The sequence below is a fragment of the Diadema antillarum genome, unplaced genomic scaffold (genome assembly GCF_040938485.1).
Source record: "Diadema antillarum isolate AM-2024a unplaced genomic scaffold, OU_Dant_1.0 seq00000451_RagTag, whole genome shotgun sequence".
Classification (NCBI taxonomy): domain Eukaryota; kingdom Metazoa; phylum Echinodermata; class Echinoidea; order Diadematoida; family Diadematidae; genus Diadema; species Diadema antillarum.
Window position 1 is genome coordinate 754,203 of NW_027271424.1, and position 23,685 is coordinate 777,887.

Consider the following 23,685-nt stretch of genomic DNA (forward strand, 5'->3'; position numbering starts at 1 on the left):
AACACCATAAATGAGCACCGAAAATTTAACACCAGCTCGGTGTTCACTATTTAACACCGGACTTTTTGCAGTGTATTGTGTGATATCCCCTTTCACACACATTTATACACACACAAGACGACCATGCATACAGACTACACACAGACAAGCACAGGCAAACATACTCGTAATTAATAGATAAATCGTCAGGGTATCGATTCACTCAAAAACATAATCGCAATGATAATAAGGGTATACTCAAAATTGTGGACTATAAGGCTGTAGATAGGTGTATTGGTGTTGATCGATGCATACGCAAACACTGGGCGCATTTTCGTCCTCTGACAGCATCCATGCAGGGCAGCAGATCGTGTATTTATTTATTTATTTATTTATTCATTTATTTATTCATTTATTTACGTATATTTATGTATTTATTTATTTCTTTATTTATGTATTCATTTATGTATTTATTTATTTATTTACGTATTTATGTATGTATGTATTCATTTATTTATTTATCAATCTATCTATTCATTTATTCATATATTTGTATATTTATTTATTTTTCATTTATTTATTCATTTATTTATCTATCTATTTATTTCGTCTGTTTAATGTATGTGCCATGGGGGGGGGGGGCAGGAGGGGCAGAATATTCTGTCATTATTACTGTTCCTAGTCAAAAGTAAGGATGGGGGCTGCAGCACCCCATCGTTTTTCTTTTTTTTGGGGGGGGGGGGGTCATGTAATGTATATAGGCTCTACTAGTATTTCGTGATCGTGTCACTTTTCTTCTTCTTTTTCCTCCTTTTTTTTTTACTCCAAACATTGATGGCCTATATGGTATTACCTCCTTGGTATTACTGATCTCCTCAGCTTTACCTGATTCAATTTAGTAATTAATCTAGTAATTTTAGTGCGACATGGGACAATAGTTAGTCTCGAGTATCCATAAGCTTCATGTAGCTCACTGTATAATAGGAACGCAATTTAGATGTCGTTTTGACTGCGATCTTTTATACTGTGTTAGATATCCCATATCAATTTCTGTGACTCCATTCGATCAGTTCACTTCAAAATCATTCCCCTCCTCGCCTGCCCTCCATTAAATGCAATGTGGGGTGAATATATAGATAACAATGAAACTTTTAAAGTTATGCTGTTAACGTATCCTGTATAAGTCGTTGTTGTTGATTTGTCTTCACATATATCAAGCGTTTGACCCCTTTTCGCCGAAATCAAACAGAGAAAGAGAATTAAACCCACGGGGTTTTATTATGTTGCTATATAAGGATGATAAGAGTGAACTCCGAATGACACTAACTGTTCTTGCATATAGCATGCACAGTGAATGAATACTGTCGCTTACCTGCAGCTGGGCCTCTCTATTCATTCCAATTGCAGCTTATCAGTCTTTGTGGATACAAGGTGATTTTGAGATAATTATCCCTTGTTGTTGGTGTTGTTGTTGTTGTTGTTGTTGCTGTTACAAGAGGACAAAAAAGGAAAACGGTCAATTCGTGATTATTGTTTGTTTGATTTCCGTATAGTTTAAAATCAACATATCCTATATATATATATATATATATATATATATATATATATATATACATATGTTTGTTTTTAATGCTGCACAAAAAGTACCATAAAGAGAAAAAGATATACCGAGGGTATCCCATTTCAGTAATGGCAATGATTGCCACTGTATGGGCTTCATGGGGCTCTATTGAATTGTTAGAAAACAATTTCACAAAGTAATACATGATGTGATGATAAGATATCAATATTATACATAAACAAGGCATAATGGCACTTGATAATGATTACAAAACATGACTACACAAATTACATTGTTGGTAACAGTTTTGAGGCATGTCATGACAACAGGTATTAGGAAAAAAAAAGGTAATGTGGGAGGGAAATCAATCTTGCTGATTTTTTATTCCATTTTATTTCATTTTATCTTATTTCTGCCTTTTCCAAATCACACATAACACAGGGGCGGATCCAGGGGGGACCGCAACCGGCGCACGCCCCCCCCTTTATTTTTTGTTGAAACAAAAGAAATAAAAAGAAAAAATGGAGGGAGGGGTGCGTGCGTCCCCCTTTGATTTTGTAAACGCGCCCCCTCTTTACGTAATTCCTGGATCCGCCCCTGTAACAAAAGAATACACATATTTAGAAATTAACATTACACGACACATAATAAGCAAGCATCCGACTGTCTTACAAATTAATTCAAAGTACATATATATACACACACACTATGAACATGACAGTATTCGATGTATAAGACGTGTAGCATATCATTCACAAAAATGTTCAGAGGCGAATCGTTGAATCAACAGTTGTAGATTATGTAAATGAAAATTTATCATTCATTCAGAGTATATCATGTCGTTCCAATAAACGAATTTCAGAAAAAAAATATATATAGCAGAGGGGGATTTGAATAAATTGATTTTTAAAATTTAACATTTTTGGTTATTATAATAACAGAAAAGCAGGAGACCGCGATCATAAGCAGCAGCTTGACATGGATCGAGGCCTCGGGGTAAAATTCGAGACTTGAATTTACATATCTGTATGATGGACGTGTCTACAAAATAGAACCAATAATCAAGCCCAAAATATCGTATAGTGATTTATGAAGTTAAAAATAAAAGGAAAATTCAAAATAGTTATCGCTTATTTGTTATCAATAGGCATTCTTTACCATCTAATACTGTGCTGAGGTGAGAAAAAAAGTTGTATAATTTGATTTCGTCTTTTTTTTCTTCATTATTATAAAGTTTGAGATTTTAAAACGAGTGGGAAATTGTGTTTTGAGCAGTTTTCTAGTACACTTTTTGTGTAGTATAGTGTGATTAAGTATATGTCTTAGAGGCCCCTTTTCAATTGAAAAAATATATTTACACACTCTTCACTTACAACTCTCTGGAAGGCTGATGCTACTGCTGAAAGTTGGTATCAGACAGAATGCGTTGATATAGCTTGTTCAAGTTTTTGTGTATCTTCTGTATAAAACTGATTTATGACCTTTGAAAAAAGCTTAGATTCCATTTTTGAATAATTTTTGACAACGGCGTACGCGCGCCTAAGACAGGCGTTATTGGCTTCTTTATGTGTACACCATTTTCCATTTTACCTTCTGCCTGTCGTAGTCTGTATCAGCAATTTATGACTGTAATCTTAATGTTGTTGTTGTTGTTTTTTATATGTGATTGTTTGTATGTTTTATCTTGTAACACTGGATGTTTAGTGTTTTCTTTTGTGATTTGAAATGGAAATAAACGAATTGAATTGGAAAAAAATAAATGTAATTCCATCTTTGATAAAAAAAAAATAGATAAAAAAGTTCAACTCAATCTGATCTGATAATCCCTTCATTGTTGCTATAGTGTTTTGCACCCTTTTTTTCTTCTGTCCTATTCATTGCACAGCCAGCACGGCCTGGTGAGACCATGGAACCAGGGAGGTGGAAGAGAGAGTTTCTTCCACCTCCCTGATGGAACTGTGGTAGCTCCATGGTATAAGATTAAAGTGCTTGAATACACTCTGATACAATATTATGCTTCGGAGCCTCTTTCTCATACACGCCCCGTATACACACTCTCCCATGCAAAGTGAGTGCTTTCTTTCCAATGATATTTAGATAGGTTAAGGAAGGCCCATTTGTATTGTGCTATACGGGGAAACCGGGGCAAAGAGGAACACCAGGGCAAAGTGGAACACCCCCACTAAATATTCAGTCTTGAATCTAAAGCTTACGCACCAAGAACCCTCTGTAGGGAGGCTACATCTTTTGGAATTAGAGCCGTGCAAATAAGTAATTGTATGTGTGTTTTGAGGGAAATGTCTTTTTTAATACCTCAAAACCAATAATTGATAATTACAATTTTATAAATGTGATGTATCGCTGCTGCGCATGCGCATTGCGATATTATACCAGTTTGGCAGCATAACTTATTCTGTGCGAACGTGTTTCTTTTGTCTCGTGAATCTGAATGTATGTTTGGGTGATGTTAGTCAAAGTAAGTCAAGGAAGACATATCAATGCCAAATTATCGTGCTTATCTGAAATATCTCGAAAACCTTGGTAACGATGCATAGGTCTATAAGCTCTCATAAATCGTGGTATCAGGGCTAGCAAATATTGGCCGACTTCACAGTAATACATGTTGGGGGAAAATATACATGGCTGGTGCAAAGTGGACGGGACAAGGTGGAACATGTTAAAGGGATGGTATAGTATTGGTGAAGATGAGGATTGGGCTTTTAACTTTTTGCGAAATACCAAGAAGCCACTTATAAAAGAGTACAGGCCATACCATTCTAAGAGGAATTACAAGTTTGTAAGATGAAATCGGTTTTGGAATGGCTGAGACATCCAAAAACAAAGTAAAACAAAGCGATCATAATAAAAGGTGGGTCTCATCTCTTATTAGGATCGCTCTGTTCGGATATCTCACGTATATATTTCAAACCCAGTTTTCATCAAATGAATGTTTAATTTCTCAAGGAATTACATGTTCTTTCAAATTTCATAAAAGGTTTCTCATTATCTCACGAAAAAAAATGTTAGAAACCTAAAGATAGGTCTTAACCAAAACTGTGTTTCCCTGACCTAAAAATCCATGTTTGGCGACTTTTTGTTAGTTTTGTAAAGAGGGTCACTTCTCGCTCCGTCAAGGTAAGAGGAACATGTGACATGTTTTTTTTGATGATTTTGTATCAGGCTTATTTTTAAAAGACGTTTGCCACAGTTCACTATGCGATAATGACCCTATATCATGACCTTTACTTGGCGGAGGTTTGCCATAGTCCTTGTTCTCATTGGTTTAGGCATGAGACAATCCGATTCTCAAACACAAGAGGCTCGTCTGGGGGCGTGTCACTAATTACAGCTTCTCTTTCGCCGAAGATCAGGGAGAACAATTGTGCAATGTCCTTGGGCAGAAAATCATGGCTGATAATCTGTCCGTTATCTCGTCTGTCTGTTTGTCTTTTGTCTATCTGTCAGTCAGTCAGTTGTTGTTTGTCAGTGCACTTTACATTGACAACTCGTTACATGCAGCATTACTGAAGTAGCTCAGTCTAATTTTGTCTGTTTTGCTGTCAGTATAGTGTCGGTCTCTATTTTATTCCTTTGTGTATCTTATTTCCCCCTGACTATACTAGCTGCATTGGTTATAAATAAAATCACCATGTCTGTCAAAAGCTGCATGTCAATCGTGTATCCATAACATGTCTTTAAAGACTCAAAGAAAATGTATCAATCTGGATTGAGCACATAATTATAGATATTATGTTAGCAGCTGTTAAATCTTAGCAATTGAATGTCGATTGATTGATTGATTGATTGATTGATTGACTGATCTTATTTCTACATTTTTTCATATATAAATGTTTTTGAGTCAATAAATTGAACAAAGTTATGGAGTATAGGACCTATACTGTTTGGGTTTATTGAACAGTCAGGCCCTATACACTGTTGAAAAAAAAATGGAAATTGTCCCATGGTGATACAACATAAAGAAAGCAGCTGCAATTTTGTGCATATTAAAATTATTCAAACTTCAAAATGTATTTACTTGCCGCTCAAAAGACAAATTACCTCCAGATATGCCTGAAATGCTGGAGGGCGATCATCATAAGCAAACGCTTGATCATAGGAAAATGATCTAAGAAAATGCTTGATTGCAGTGGTGTCTTCTGCATGATAGAGATTATGAAATGATTTCCTTTCGAACAGAATTTTGTTAGTTAGTGGATGGGAATGGCATACCCAGTATAAACGCACACAAATATACCAAATCGTAGAAATCGTAGAAATTGAACAGCCGCATTGCAATGGAATTTCATGTGTCCAAGCCTAGCTGAATCAAAGTGGTCTCTCAAAAATAACCAAGCTGCTATGGAACTTTCATCACATTGCATGCGGCCACTCATCCTTTGTTCGTTGTGTTCTTAGTATTATTCTTAATGAAGAAGTCCACCCCAAAATAGATAAAGTCCAAAAGAATTTCACGTGTCCAAGCCTAGCTGAATCAAAAGGGACTCTAGAAAATAACCAAGCTGCTATGGAACTTTTATCACATTGCATGCGGCCACTCATCCTTTGTTCGTTGTGTTCTTAGTATTATTCTTAAAAAAGAAGTCCACCCCAAAATAAATAAAGTCCAAAAGAATTTCACGTGACCAAGCCTAGCTGAATCAAAAGGGACTATCAAAAATAACCAAGCTGCTATGGAACTTTCATCACATTACATGCGGCCACTCATCCTTTGTTCGTTGTGTTCTTAGTATTACTCTTAAAGAAGAAGTCCACCCCAAACTAAATAAAGTCCAAAAGAAAGAAAGAAACCCCCTACAGAATGTTCCAAAAATGACAAAATCGATGAAAAATAAGGAGAGCATGACACATCTCACTTTTTTTTTCCAGAAAACATTCCTTGACCAGTCCTTATAAATATTCAAATGAGCGAATGGATGATGTCATGCCATCGGAATTTTCCATGATGTAGGCCCTATGTTAGGCTATATGAAATTCAGAAATTTGTTATTTTAGCTATGGTACAGGTAAAAAACATATATTCCCATACAAAAAAATATATAAGAATAGGCATTTGTTCCTTTTCATTTTGGATGGTTTAAGGCAAGTTTTATATTCATGTATCTACAACACGAGATTTGTGTCATTTCTGTATATGAAATAAATAGGAAATCTGGAGGGCATGACATCATCAACTTGCTGATTTGAATATTCATAGCGACTTTTCTCAAAATGTTTTCCGAAAAAAAAAATGAGAGTCGAGAACACCGGAAACTTCCTCTTATCCGATTTTGATTATTTTTCCACTGTTCTCATTATTTTTTCTCTTTTTAAAAAGGAAATTTATCAAATTTTGGAGTGGTTACACAATACGCCAGTACTTCTTTTTCTAGAAAAAAATAATGTCAGACAACAAGGGAGGTATATACGAGCCGCGGGTAGGACTATAACAGCTATGTCGAAAAAGACGAACCCAAAGCCTGCGTATTGTATGAATTATAAGGATGAAGATTATTAGCTTTTACTCCTGATTATGAAGGAGCACTGGCCCATGATTAGAGACTGCCGGGGCAGAACGAGAAATGCGCTTTCCTCTCTCACAAAGAAAAGAATCAATTCGACTTGTTGCAGACTCGGCCCTTTCATTCGAACAGTTCCATTTTATATTCCTGCTTCAAATGATTATTTTATAGTATTACGTTCATCAGCCATGGCACAGTGGTAAGACATGATAGAATAACGGGCTGGTGGTACACTGTAATACCAGGGAGGTAATACATAGCCTATTACCCTTTCGTTTGCACATGCACTGTCCAGTATGTCACAGCAGGGAAGTTCGCGGCAGTGACATCTGAAGAACCGCTCTGGACTGGTTCCACTGACTGACGTCACACGATGACCCACTGTCACACCGGGCCAGGTGACGGCCGATCGATATAATGGGAGGAAATGTGTAGGCATTTTGCTATGTATGGAGTCACCCTATCCATTACAAAGGGGAATTTGGATAATGTTGCGGGTATGCCATGATGAGTTTGTACAATAAATAAAATATACAGGGTGTCTTGGGTGCATGAACTCAATGCACGCCTGACGATAATGGTTTTGCCACGTAGAGAAACTGCAGAGGTAGATTGTGTTGTTGAGGTAAACTTCTCAGCGCTTTGCCAGAGTTCCTATACCGACTGCAGGGCCGCCACTAGAGCGTACAGTACTTTACGTGTATTCAATTGTATTGATAAGGACCATCGACCCAATATGGCTTCGCAAGCCCCCACCTAAACAAACAAGGCCTACTGCGTGGCAAGACACACATTTAGGACACGCCTCCAATTAGAGAGCTCTGATTGGCTACTGGAGGGGGGCTCGGCAGAGGCTCGGCTGTTCTTTGTTACTTGTCACGCAATGTTTGTGTATAGAGAGAGCTCAACAAGCTGCGCCACGCAAGCCGGTCTCAAACGCTACGCGGAACGTCGAACCAGCTACAGCCGTTTGATATACCTACCTGCCTCCCCGAAACATACCATCGTGAAAACAGGTAAGATCATTTTGCTGCATGATTGTGATACCACGGAGCTCCTAACCTCTCTGTTAGTAGCTCCATGGTGATACATTGTAATAATTATAATAATGTCTAGTTTTTATATAGCGCATTTCATACACAGTACCGTCATGCTGAAGAATTTTTAGCAAGCAGAATCTAGTCTCCATGTTATGATGAGGAAACAATTTTTGATCACTGACAACATAGTCGCCAAACTTGCTTATTTTGTGGTTGTTATTGTTGAAGACATCTAACTGAAAGATCACTTTAAAGGCAGAAAGACTATATACTCCATTACAGGTCATTCTCTTTCTTTTTCTGACTGATCAGATTTTAGGCGAAGTAAAAGGAAAAATGTTGGTGTGTGACGTGAGAGAGAAAGAGTATTGTACGTAGCTTCATGGGTGTTCTAGACGAAGGACGTACCCATTGTAAACTCAACTGGTCAGCTTCAGTCGTATATTCTGCCTTGTAGGTTCTGCTCTGTAGGTCACCACAAGGTTGTTAGGCAGGAACTGTTTTAGGCAGGAACAAAGTGTCTATTACAGAAGGGGTAGCTTGCAAACGGTCATAGAGGTTATGGCATGACTATATAGGTTTATCTATCTCATATGTATGTTTTATATCGGTTGTTTGTGTGTTTATTCTGAACATTAAAAAAATAGCGAGCTTGTTTAATGTTGCCAACAAGCTCATACAATATTTATGTATTTTCCTCCTAATCGTGCTTGGGAAGAAAGTGAAACGATGGAATTAATTATCATTAGGCCCTACATTATTATCATATTAATGAAAGATAAAAACCATACGTGTGCACTGTACTTACGTCGGATTAGCTTCTTCATTCTTCGCAGGCTTAGACTATCTCCGACTCTGGTGTTCTAAATACAAATATACGAATAATGGAACACCACACAAAAAGTTTGTTTCTCAGCAGTGTTCTATCGGTTATTTTAACGATGTTGCGTCGATGTTAGAAATGTGCATTACAAATAGTTGATAAAATCATTATAATCAATATCTCCAAACTTTTTATGCATTCAGTTCACCAGAATGTTTCTAACGAATCAAAACCCTGCGTATCCATGCTTTTTATGCCTGTGTATGTGGTATAATGATTTGCTGTGTGCAAAACACAGAGATATTAACTTGCTTGAAATCATGCAGATAAATATGAGTATATCAATTGTTTCATTTCTATGTATCCTTCAAAGCCAGATGATTGTATAGACAAAATATAGATATTGCTAGTATTTTGAATTTGTAAGAGCGACCCGTGCTTTATCTTGTGTTCCCGCTCCATTTTACTAATCTTCTGAGACTGCCCGCTATACATCCAAATCCATCATTTTGAATATAGCATGACTTGTGAGAGTGTGCATGGTGTTAGCAAAGCTGTTTGTCTAATACGTAAGATCTCGCGATCTCATCCCAAGGCGTTGATGTTATGTTGATTTATCACAAACGAGCATGATTATCGAAGAATTAGAGATAATAGAGCCTACATATATTGTTTCCTATACATGCCACATAACTGATAGAGGCGGCAAAACCACCCTGAATGTTATCACTGTGAGTTGTTACAAAGATAACTAAATTTAATGTTAAGATGGTAATGTTTGAGCGAGACATTGATGTGATAATGGCAACCCATGACGATCCTGACCTCCATTTGTGGAGGGCGATGTGATAAGACTATCACGTTCTCTTCTCAGTGCATTATATCTTGCAATATAGGGATATGGTGTGTGCGTGCGTGTGTATGTGTGTGTGTGTTTGTGTACTTTTCGTAAATGTGTATCTCGAAGCGATATTATATACTAGTATAGTGGATTAATATAGAGAGATAAGTTAGAGAGATAGAGAGATAGATAGAGATAGAAAGATAGAGATAGATAGATAGATAGATAGATAGAGTGATAGATAGAGTGATAGATAGATAAAATAGATATTGCTAGATAAATAGACAGATCGGGAAAGAGACAGAAAGAGAGACAGAGAATGAGTGAAGGGAAAAAGAAACTATGTATCGCCCACATAGAGCTTTGTCGAGTTTGTGATGTCAATTACTTGACAAATCCGTATGGGCAAATCGTTGATTGTTGAATATCATTCTCACAAGGAATTTCATTCATGCACCCTTGTCTCTTTTTACCATTCAAAAGCAGCAAACTTCATGTATATCATGTGAGTTATATATAAATAGAATGATATTATAGTATATTGGAAACGACGGATAGAAAGATAATGTGCATGGGTATTACATCAAATTGTGACGTAGGGGGAGAGTGCATTATGGGAATAAGAATCTTGATTTGAAATGAGAGTCAGAAAGTGTGAGGATTAATGAAGCATCAAAAAAAAGGATCTGCTGGATATGAATTAATAAGACTGATCTGTACGGGTTGAATATTCAGGAGAGGGATAAATGAGAAAAGTTAAAGGACAATGAAGAAGAGACAAACACGCGAAGAGAAAAAAAAGGAAACAAAACGGAAGTATGGGGGAGAGGAGAAGTGTCTATACTATATAATAGGATTAAAACAGATTATCTAAATCCTCATCGGATCGATTTGATAATCGTCAACAGAAAGCTATGTTCTATAAAGCAAACTAGCAAAATCTTTGCAGCGAAATGTGCTTAGATACAAAGAGAAGATCTGAGTTGTCTACACACCAGTATACCGTTACATAATACCAAGGAAGAAGGTAATGGGCTATTTTATAGGCCTACCTCTCTTATGCTGATAATACTGCAATTTAGAGTAATCACGCAGCTCTTTACCAGCTGCAATTATTGTGCATTATAAAAATATCCAGAACGCGATATAGGTGATAAGCATATTGAAGTTTTAGATTCTAGCGCACTCTTCCGGCATTTGAAAGTGATTGACACGTACTTTGTATTCATGTCTGCCAAAAAAAAAAAAAAAAAAAAAAAAAAAGGTTTTTTGTGTATCCTGTTTTCACTTTTGAGTTTTGTCAGCGCTCCATCGATTTAGAGAAAAAATACGTCATCTAAAGAGTGAAGTCGAGTGATTTTGGTGAAGTTTCGTTTTTCTTATGTGTGTGTGTGTGTGTGTGTGCGCGCCTGCGGGTGCTTTCACCAGGGAGGTACCTCCCTGCCTTCACCATTGGGGAGAGTTTATCCATTATGTTAACACAATAACAGGGAAGTGAGCTATCAGCCCGCGATGCCGTCAATAATAGAACGCAAAAATAACAACGGCGAATGACAGTGACGTCACTCACTGTTTTGTTAGGTGCCGTATCTATTCTCTAAAACCCAACGACTCGGAAATCAGCTATACCCAGGAAAACAAAAGAGAATGTCATGATAATGATGCTCGATAGGACACGGTGTTAGTGATATTGATAAAAACAGGGCAAGTGCGATGTTTTGTTTGGTTTTTTTTTTCCTCAAGGTAAAATAGCAACATGGAGACCAGAAAGGATTCGTGAGTCATAATTTTGGTTGTTCGAAGGACAGCCACACACTATAGGTTGCACCACGATGATCTCGATTCTTTTCCTTATCAGAAATATAGCAGGTGAAGAGAACTGCTCTGTCATCCTTTGCACTTCCTTTCCTTATCAATTCGTCAGAGAAAATAAATGACAGAGCAGATAACAGTTATATAGTCAAATTATACGGACGCATCCGGGATATTGACTGATTTCACATCCTTTTTATGTGAGTGATTTTGTGAATTGTTGTTACCTATCAAAAAATTTGTAGTCTGATATTAGACAGTCACGATAATCAAGTTTGTCACAGATTTCACTGCGTTGATCGTTGTTATAATCGTAACCCACATTTCCATTGCATTTATGGGCAATTCCTCTGAAATGAGTGTCGCATAATCATGATGACCAAAAAAACCAAAACAAACAAAAACCCAAACAAACAAAAACAAAGAACAAAACACATGCATAATAGTTGCTGATACTGCTCATGGGGGGGGGGGGGGGGGGAAGGGGGGGGGGCTGCAAGGCCTTTAAAAAAAAGGAAAAAAACCCACCCCAAGAAAACCTATGCCTTTCAGAGGGTTCTGGGTGAGATCGATGGGAAGGGGGGGGGGGGGGGAGCATTGCCCCTTATATCGAAGTATGAGCACTATAGGCCTACCCAACTGAGACACCCTGCACACGTGAAAGAATGTCTAAAATATTGCAGTTTACGTCAGAGTTTCGTGAACATACAGTTTGAAATAATCACAGCACAGATTGCCCGAAGTGGCTCTGAAGAGCCACTTCGCTATAGCCCTATACGGTATAGGGTCAAGGCCCTATATACCACTCTCTTGATATCTTGTATATTTTGCATAGCAACAAATCTGTCCTGTTATAATCCTTATGATGGTATAGGGTGTCCTATTTCAGACTGATTACACACGATTGCGAGAATAAAACCCTGGCGATTGTGAGGATGAAACCCTGGATGTGAACTCTGCGTGACTCCGCATTCAAAACACCGTGAACTTTCAGTGAAGAAAGTATAAAATGATAAACTGTCAGTGATTTGTGCATCGTTGAAGAAGAAGTAAAAAAAAAATGGCGCCTGAATATATTTCATGATTGACATCGCCTATCGATGGATCACCGCGTGACGAAGGTTAGGTCCTGCCATACGTAAATTTTATATAGGGCCGAAATGACGGGGCCCGGTAAAATCAGGGGTACAACCCTGATTTATGGGAAAACTTCTTCATCTGAAGCAGTGATGCACTTTAACTGACGTCATCGGGCCCAGAAAAATAAAATGAGCGTCCCATTATCTGAAATTACAGAGGAAATGAAAAAAAAAAATGCTGAAAAGGTGTCATACGAGCGTGGCTAATAGTTTTGTGATTAACGAGATGCCTACGTTTATAACCACTAACATTTCGTCTGAATAGATATTACGACAGTTGCATCATTTCACGATAGTGATAAATACTATATTCTCTAAGACAAGAATTCTTGCTTTCTAATAGAGTTTGCTGCAGGGTTATAGGAAGAGCGCGTTGTACTTGCATTCTATGAAAGTAAAGTGCGATGCAATTTAATAACCTTCTGGTCGCTTGTATAAGGCCTCTTCTGTCACAGAGAGGCTCCATGCGCAATTGATGTGGGTGTTATCTTTCGGCAAAACTTTTTTTTTAAATTTTAATCTCCGCACTCTGTGATGCCTTGCTCTTCGTTGGCCTATATCTTTGTATGAACGGGAGCCGAACGTATTTTTTTTATTACTTTTATTACTGTGATTATCATTATTATTGTTATAGTTATTGTTATTATTATTGTTATTATTATTATTATTATTATCATTATTATTATTATCATTATTATTATTATCATAATCACGATCATCATTGTTCCGCAATTGCTTGTTGACTTTATTTTTGAGCTTTTATGATAATATTCTCTTCTCCTTTATCGTTTAGTAGCAGCTTGTTAAGTGCATAATTATGTTTCCACAACTTGGCACTATATAAATTAGTATCCTTTCATTCATTCCGTCATGTTGACATGGCTGTATGATAGGATTTCGCTAGTAAGTACACAAGCTCAACGTATAGGCCCTATATTGGCGAAAGTTTTTGCCATGTTTACCAGCGTATTATCACAGAAAGAGTTCGTAAGCACGGAACTTGGAAGGTGACCTTAACCTATATCCTGAATAGTTTCCGGGTCACGGTATCCGAGTCCTTGGCTGGAAAGTGAAATCTTCCATAATAGGCCTAATCATAAAATCAGTGACGCGCATTCTGCACGACCTCACCTCATAGTACGACATCCCACGCCGTCTTGTGTTTTACCAGATGTCGCAAGGTTGAACAGGCTGACATTTTCCCCCACCTCTCACGCACCCTATTCATTAGGGGAGTGGAATGTATTCGTAGTATTTTGACGGGGATGTCTGACGTCACAACCGCCATCCCCGAAGAAATGCGAAGCTGCTGTCATCGTCCAGTACAGTAAGTCGTGAACAAGGATGAAAGCACATCAGTTTGCTTCTCGACCCCACAGTTCGTCTCACCCCTTCAGAAAAAAACATGCAGAGCTTCCAAGCCTTCCCGATTTTACATTTCTCTCCTTGCATGCTATTATTTCTATCACATCGAAAAAAAAAAATCTGCCAAGGCTTAAACTGCATAGGATCTATGGGCCTTAATATTTTCAAAGAAATTGCAGCATGACTGTCCATCGGAAATAAAGTTGTGACCCAACAAACAACGGTTGCCATAGGCAACAACCGATGATACATGACATTAAATACAATGAAAGAAGGGGTCCAGAGGACATTCCACTGATGATAAGATGCAATGGTTTGTTTACTCTTCGACCAAAAAAAAAAATAAAAAAAAAAAAAATATATATATATATATATATATATATATATATTATCATTAAAACCTGCAGGTTTTAATGAGATTTTTTTTTGGATAAAAAAATAAAACTATAGCATGCTATAGTGTTATTGTCGACTCTACAAACATGCTTGTAATGCATTGTCATGTCACCTTACTTTTGCGTATACACACATAAGCATTTCTAGCAATCTGTTACCGTAAGTTTTAACATTATAATGTGTTTTCTGTATAAAGTTCTGGCAATCTGTATACAATATGCGCCACTCAGTTACACCCACGATGTTGCCTATACTGCATGAACGTCATTAATTAATTTGGCCCATAATTACAGGTCTGGGCAGTTTGCCTCGGGCATTATTCGCCATGAATAAACTTTTGTAGGCCTACTAAGAAATTCGCAGTTGAGAAACTAACTTAATAACAACATTAATAAACAGTACGACGGGCTGAATACTGCTGTGCGTAGTTATAACTTATATAGGCTATATAGGTTTTAGACCTATATATTTTGAGAGAAGTCCATGAGGAAATAGAATAGATTTGTATTCACCATGCAGGAAACGGATGCATTCCTGTTGACTAAAAGTTCTTCGTCTCCTCCCACCCCCCCCCCCCCCCCCAAAAAAAAAAGGGAAACAAAAACTGTTTTGATAGAAGTCTTATGATAGCATGTCACATTGTTTTCGTTTCTTCTTTTTTTTTTTTAGAAGAAAAGAGCTAAAAAAAACTGTTGGGAGAAGCTACAACACAGGGCCTATGGGACAGTGCCGAAGTGGTGCATATAGTAGTCTTGGCGCAGACTCCTCTACGACCAACAAGGGTTTGTGCCTGCAAACTATATGTACCTTTTACTTGGGTTTTCTGTGCTGGAGATAAGAATGACGTGAAAATGTTGGCGGGGATGGGGTGGAAGGGGGGGGGGGGGGCGGTTGGAGGGGTAGACAAACAGGGTCAGATGAGGTGGCGCGCATCGATCTCGTGTGTGTATACTTGGCATGGAAGGAGTCGACACCGCAGGAGCCAATAGAAGCACATGCACAATCGCGTGACCATGGATTCGCAGTTCGATCTCTAGCTCTCGAGGCAGCCAAATAATTGCGCATGCCCAGCTCGTTCGCTGAACATATCAGTATACCTGCTAAACATGCATGTCTTATGTGCTTCATGAACATGGGAAACAGAATTTGACTTCCTCAATCTATAGAATAAAACGGTCACATGAATATCTGGTAGCTTTTTGAACAGGGGATTTATTCGATGACAAATCGCGTGGGTGGTGTAAAATGCTCGAGCGATTGTGCACTGATGAGTTGATCGTGCCAGCTATCAGCATACAATAGATCTGAGTTTGCGCAATCAAAACACGCGATGTAAGTCGACCCGGCCTCCACTCTCCGTAGCCAATCAGACACGAGAAAACCGACTACGCCTATTTAAAGTTGTTGTACGCTTCTGTTGTACGTTCCTGCTGTAGATATTGCTGGGTGTTTGATACAATGGTCAATGTCTAGTTAGGGTTTTGTTGTTTTTGAAAATGTGATTATGCCATACTTCACGGTTTTGTAGATTTCATGTAGAGTGAAATTTTAGACCATTTTTTTTTTCAGGAGAGCATAGATATTTTATTGTGTACGAAAGAGATAAGCCTATAGATTAAGTAGGCAAACACAGCAGTCTACATTTCTTTCACAACTATCTTGTCACTCTTTTACGCTATAAGAAAAAGAAAATGAATGATATTCACATTCCAAAGTATCAGCAACTAGAAATCATTACCGGTAAATGAACTGGGGAGTGGGGTGAAAGAAATTGATATCCACACTATAATTAAAGTAGTTTTATCAAATGAATGCTCAAGTCTCGGTAGTTTTAATTGTAACTTAAAATGTGGATTATTTTCCCCCTTTTCGTTGCTCTGTGGAGAGTTCGGTTAAAGACATATGTACGAAGCGCGAAGGCGTCTAGAGCTCCCAGCCTGTAAAAAGCAGTGTCTCTCTTTAATAGTTTGTGTCAAGGTGACTTTCAGCTAACAGCTGACTTCGATGGCACTGCGCACATTCGCATCGGAGTTAGAGTTTCATTCAGACTCAGATGGACTTTCGCAAAAATTACAGTTCATCAAGACAAACGAGTGCAAGATATCTTGATAAGTTTCACCTTAGAAATAACATATAACGTAAAGTTAATATTTATGCCATACTTTTTCATACTTTTCATCTCATACGGAAACACCAATATTGGTCATTTGTTTTTCCTTGGTCTGGAGAGAAAAGACAAGCTTTCTGTTTGCGTCATCCTTATCCACAGCACTGTTTTTTTACTCCGATCCCAAGCATTGCATCTCCTTCTTCGCTGCAGTATTTTCGGTAGCGAGCTGTGTATTGACGACGCGTAGAACTCTTCAGAACACGAGCATTACATGCTGATAAATGTCTGATCAACAAAGTTTGCGTTTTCTCCCTACTGTAAGTACATATTCATTTGCTTTCTGACAGAGTTGAATTTGTGATTTAGTGGAGTATTTATTGTACAGTATTTTCCTTGAACGCAACCCGCTCTTCCACAAGTGCGTTTAGGCTTAGCTGCGCGATGCGGTGCTACTACAGCGACCATGGCCACTGGCTGTGCGGCTAGACTCAGTGCTGTAGTGTACTACGGCATCCTTTTTTCTTCGAGACTGCTGCATGCTTTATTCTATAATAAACAGGTTTTAGTGCAAACTATCATCCCTTGCTGAGCGAATTTAAAAGAAAATGAATGTTGTAGAGATGGTGTACTTACTTGATACTCAATGACCGTACCAAGCAATTGTCTTGACCGATAGCTATAATTATTTGTAGAAATGCAAATGCAAAGAAAGTTTGCCACTTCATTTGTCTGCATGTGCATGGGACTTCAAGTTGGATACTTCTGAAGCTGATGAGTCTGTACGACTGTACACAGCAGAGCTGAGATCCGAGACAGGCGTCGGTAGGCCTATAAGTAGCATCTAAACTTAAAAGACCTTGATGTATTTTGTACCTCTTGTGTGCTCTTTAATGTGTAGCTACCACCGCATATCACCATATTTTTTATAAGTACGGTAGCATCTAGTCTATGTCTATGTAACTGCGACCAGCCCCAACACGCAGTACAACTGTGTATAAGGAGCGTCCCGGGGTTAATGTCTATGATGATGTAAACTCAAAGACCTTGATGTGTTTTGTAGCTCTTGTGTCATTGTGAATAGTTGTGTGCTCTTTTGTAGCTACCACCTCGTATCACCATGTTCTTATTTCATCATGCTCAAATATTAACGCTCGATCTAGTCTACAATGAATATTAGTGGGAATTCTGAGTTGTGAGCAATAGATCTAAAAAGCAAGCCAGTTTGGAGTTTATTTTGCACATGAGCAGAAAAAAAAGTTTGTTGCATTGGTACTAAAAGGCTTGTTGTTTTTTAAATTCACTGGGATAAGCATATCTGTTATGTAAATGATTATTCATGTAGGGATAAATGCTGCTTGGCAGCACATCCAACTGACAACAAAAAGTAGTATTTGGCGATATGAATAGAAAAAGAATGTTAATACACTGTACATTCCATGCACAATAACCAAGGAGCTCCTTGAAATAACTAAGTGTCTACGCAAAGATGAATCCCATAAATTGTGACGTAAAGTTGGAGCATTTTGTCGCTCTGAAAATGAGTGAAGTGCCCCTAACCAACTGAGAAAAAAAGAAAGGTCATTCGTACCAATGTGCCCATGCATGAGCTACAATTGTAACTCTGAACGGGCTGACTGTCATGCTTGATGCATGAGACTTGGTAATGGTAGAGTTGATATGCTGCCGTGTTGGATTACACCGTGTATTTGTAAACCATAATGAGTGTCTACCATTGGTAATCCCAAGGGATCAGCATGCATCACAAGAGTTCCTGACGTACTAACATTGAACACTGTAGCATTGAATGTAAAACTGTTGGGCATTTTCATGCCTGAGTCAAATAAAGAACTCTGTTCAAGATGGTGGGTGATCAACTTGAATTGTGATTACCGGTATACACATTTATGTATTGCTTCAGTACCACCAGTACCATCTAGGCTAGGCTAATCTGTTTTAATATGTTTTTGGGAGAGATCGAGAGAGTGTTTACGACTATGGCTGAATAATAGATTCTCAATTCATCTGAGCAATTGTTTTAATGCTTGTACCAATAGCTGCTGTTACATGTACTATTGGATGAGAGTTGTCACTGCTGAAAGGAAAGTCACAAATTAGACCTGTAATTGTTAAATGAGATGAAGCTAAGTTATTGAAAATAACACTTACATGTATGTATGACTAATTGGCTTTTAATATTAGAATGTGCAAGTGTATGTACAGCTGTTTCCTCCTGATGTACATGTACACTGTGTACATGTATTTTTATAGTGTATTTAAACCTGCAAGTTTTAACAAAATGTTCACTTCATGGATGTACAATGTATGCCTCATATGAAAAACAGTTACCTATTCAGTTCCGCACAAGACATGAGACAGAGTGTACAGTTGTAGATGCACTAGCTGCTGTTCCTTACTTTAGTGAAATGGAGTCAAAAGGTGCCTGAGCTTTCAAACAGGCAGGGAAATCAATCACTTTATTACAGTGTATAAGGACTTCACACAACAGGAACAGTCCAGGACAGGCTAGGGACACGGAACAAAGAAAACAAAAGGGGAGGGTAGGAGGTCATGGGCAAGGAGCCCAACAGGTATAAGGGAGGGGGATTAGAGCATGAGGATGGACAGACAAAAGGCAAAGGAGGGTCAGTCATGATCCGGAGGATCATGGGGGGCACCCTTAGAAGGATAAGGATGAATAGTGAGGCAACATCAAACAAGATACTTAGTGAAAGTGAAAGATGTTGATGGAGCCCTTCAATACCATAGAAATGGATTGACACTAAAGCTTGATACTGGCTGACAGATACATTTGTACGTGTACTTCAGTAGGTCATGCCTTTGCCTGCTGGCATGCATGCATTTTTCTATGATGTATCATTTTATGCTGCCATTGATGTGCACAACCAGTCATTCTGCATAGCAAAGTGCTCATCCTGTGCGCAAGGTAGGTGCCTCCGAACTTCCGGGAATCTGGCCAGTTTCATTCTTGGGGGGTCAAGCATCCTACCGATAGAATGTCACCATGACCATTAGGCTGTATCTGTGAGATGGTGTACGTGTCTTCAGAAGGATTTAATGCCAAAGAGACATGTCTTTTATACATGTATATATCAAAGGTCTAATCCTGACGCAAGTATCCTGGACCACAGAATTGATGAACTTGTTCGAAGGCTACCGGTACGTTTGTACGTATACAAATGTAACGCACTGCTGGCAACAACTTTCTATGCTTTCTGCTCTTGCTTCTAATATTTAAGAGTCTATTTACAACTTCTACATTACATTACTGTAACTATACACAGCCCTGCCGCTATACAGAAGTCATGCTGTGCACAGCGTCTGGTTGGGCTAACAATACTAATGATGGACACTATACACCCCCTCAAAAAAAGAAAAAGAAAAGATCTTCCTATTAAAATTCAAAAGAGGAACAACGGTTGCAGTTTCCATACCTTGTAGGTCTTCTAATTGTTTGCCTTCAAAGATCCATGAGCAAATTAATTCCAACTCTGCGCTTGTAACTTACTGGCACTGTTTATCTTTGTATGCTTGTATCCCATTGAAGTCATGTTGGTTAATCGTGAGTCATGTACAAACTGTGTATTTTCTACTGCACACTAATTTGAACATTGACAAGTGCACATAAATGTCAGTGTCAACACTTCATACACATTATCATCCTGTAATGTATGACGCAGAGTCACCGCGCAAGTATAGTGTTATCAGCACCGTCCGTGAGTGTTTGAGTCAACATAATTATCAAATCCTTGTAGCAACATTTGATAACTTATTAACCTGTTAACAGGATATGAAAAAAATACTTGTAGTTTTGAGTTGAGTGGCATGTAAGACAGAGGTCGAGTGTTCCAGCTGTGTTAATGTACACTTTGTATATTTGGCATCACATCCGATCCACAGAACAGTTATTGGTTCAGGACTTGTGTGTGCAAGTCCTTTAAAAGTCCTTTAATACTTAAAGGATAAAAGTTTGATTTTGTCTGGTTCTTCTTCTTTTTTTCAGAATTCTTTGCCATTTGTGTTATTCATTTATTGTTTTTTTATTAATAGAAATAACAGAGGGTACATGCATGTGTACACTGTATAGGGAGGGGGTTGGGGGGTTTTCATCAAGGAGAGAGTTTCTTACATTCGTTGAAATGTTTAGCATGGAGCTACAACCTCTATCTCCAAGATTTATGAGAATATTAATGTGAATAATATTTGAAATATTTCATATTGAAACTCAGCCAGTAATATCTAGGGTTGTTGACTAGGAAGTGATGAAGTTCTCTGAACACTGACCGACAGTCACCATTTGTTTGTTCAATTTGATAATTTTTACATTCAATTTTTTTTTCTTGCACTGATTGACAAAGTGCCCTTCATGTGCATCATCAAAGAAATTACACACAGATTATTCAGTGTTTCTGAGTAATATCCATGATGAAAATTATGGACATGCTGTACATGTACACTGTACATACACATGTGTATGTACACATACAGTGTACATACCGGAATTCGACTCTACACCCAAGACCTGTTTAGATTGCTAGACATGTGCCATATCCACTAGACTACCAAACTGCCCAATAGACAGTGATGGTTCTGATCTCTTACAAGTAACAGCTGGTACTGCATTACAACTATTTGTTACATTTTGTATTACTGATTCTTGTGTCAAATTGTTGTTATAGCAACTGATTGAGTAAATGCCCTTCATTGACATGCAATGCATATGCACAACATGTAGGCCTACTAAACACATGCCAAAATAGTATTAATTGAGTAATAGCCATTTATAAGGATTGTGAGTTCAAATCCCACCCAAGTGTGTATACCCATGATTTTTAATAATTGTTAATTGCTCCAAAAGCACCTTTTGAAGAATTGATGCGCATTTTCATACAATGTACAAGTAGGTTGATGAAGGGCACTTTGTCAATGTATCAGCAGCAATACATAATGCAAGACGCCATTTGATTAAATGATTGCATGGTTGGATGCCCCTTGATTCTTCAGCTAGCCCTTCTTCACTGGGTGGCTGGTCATGCTCTTCAGTTGCTTTTGTTTCCCCCCCCTGTGCATTGGACCCTTTCATTCTCCCAAGTCACAAGCGAACAGCTGTGCTGGATATCTCCTCTGTCCGCATTGATGCTGTCACTGAAACCTGTCAACTTAGCCAGTGATTTAAAAAAACAAAAAGCAAAAACAAAAACAGGGCAGTGATTAATAAAAAAAAAAAAAAAAAAACAGGGGAAAAAAATCCATTGCAAATGAACTGGACACATGGCATAGACAGGAAATGACCATGAAAACACCTATCTCTGAATGAAGGTTGCTGGCAGTTGTCCCCATAGAAGGGTCATGTGTCCTGCACTATTTACTGTTCACCTGACCGGTTAGAACTGGTTTTGCGGGCACTGGTCTGTCTAAGAGCTTTGACGTTCTGTGATCAAGAGTTCGCCCAAGGAGCTTCAAAAAAGCTCCTTGGTTCGCCTCACATGCTGTGTATAAATGGCCAGCATACACACTTAAAGGGACTGTACAGTAATGGTTGAAGTGGGGATTCATGTTTTGAACATCCTTAAGTGAGATAATGAGAAACCTCTTATGAAATATGAAAGAGCGTGTAATTTTAAGAAGGATTCAACATTTATTTGATGAAAATTGGTTTTCAAATGGCTGAGATATCAAAAAAAGTGATAATAGTAAAAGGCGACATGCCACAACTTTATTAGGATCTCTTTGTTTCACCTTGTTTTTGGATATCTCAGCCATTTCAAAACCGATTTTCATCAAATAACCTTTTGATACCCCTTAGAATTGCATGCTCTTTGACATCTCACAGAGTGGTTTCTGAATATCTCGCAAAACGTTAAAAGCTAAATCCTCACCTCGACCAGAACTGTACACACCCTTTAAGGGGGAATTTCCTAAGAGCCATTTCCAAAGCTGTGCCATGAACTGCAGGTGACCTCGGTGAAAATGAGTTGTGCTGGAAATTCTGAAATGATCGTTCGATATGAAATAGAATATTGCCCAGACTGCAAGAATGCTAGTGCTGCAATATCAAATGACTACTGATAGTAGAGCCCTGATACAAAGCCATTAGACCCCTTGGTCAAATCCTTGGAATACTACTCCTTTCTTTTTTTTCTAATAGATTTAATCTCATTTCTAGTAATGTTTTAACGAAACTGTTTGTATGTTTATGTTATTTTTTCCCAATTTTTACATTAATGAGACAAAAATGTGCAAAATTAGTAACTCACAAAAAGGTCTGATCAACTGCCATTCAAGAAAATATTCATTTGTGAAAATATCAGCATACTATGTGCAATGTACATGTAGACATGCTGGACAACCGTAACAGTCTATAACTGTTCATTGGAGATCCCATTGGGAACCCCTAAGGATCCACTATACACGTACAGTATATACCAAAAGAAACTTTGCGTTAATCAACATTAACGTTTCATTAACGCAAGCGGTTTCACCTGAATCGTTAGTAACGCAAAGTAACGATCGGGAAAATTAACGTTTGTAGTAACGATGAGTAACGATGAGTAACGATGAGTAACGATCCCTCACGCAAATTAACGATGTTTCGTTAAAATTAACGATAGGTAACGCAAGAACTCACACGAGATTTTGGTTTTGTAACGAGACCTGGTGAAAGGACGACGTAGTCCCTGCCGAGTGTAGCGATTTAGCGGAGTCTTTTCGCGAATCGAATCACGATTTCGCGAATGGTTTATTTGCGACCGGCGTCACCAAAAACGCACGCCGGGCCACCAAAAAAAGCCGGATGTTTGCCTTCAGTTTTGAAAATGAACAGCGGTAACTATCGGCTTCGTAAGCTCAGGCCTCGAATTAACCGACGGCCACCGACGGCCATGGCCGTCGGTGCCCCTCTCGTTGGCCGCAATGCCTTTTGTTTTTTGATCAAAGTTACGGCCCAAAAAAAAAAATGTGCCCTTTTTCTTGGGGCCGTGGTGCCCTTTTAGAATGAAAGTTATTATTTATGACGTATGATATGCCCTTTCTCAAAGTCTCTTTAATAAGCTTGAACAACTTTCCTGATCTCAAATATCATA

At 38.2% G+C, this 23,685-nt stretch overlaps 1 protein-coding gene across 1 annotated transcript in view; it reads left to right on the forward strand.

Moving 5' to 3' along the window:
• The first annotated feature begins 8,011 nt into the window (after window positions 1–8,011).
• Window positions 8,012–23,685, forward strand: part of LOC139732821 (dicarboxylate carrier UCP2-like) — a 34,879-nt gene continuing 19,205 nt past the window's right edge. The window contains exon 1 of the mRNA XM_071643664.1: window positions 8,012–8,075. The gene's annotated coding sequence lies outside the window, so the exon portion shown is untranslated. The remainder of the gene's footprint in view (window positions 8,076–23,685) is intronic.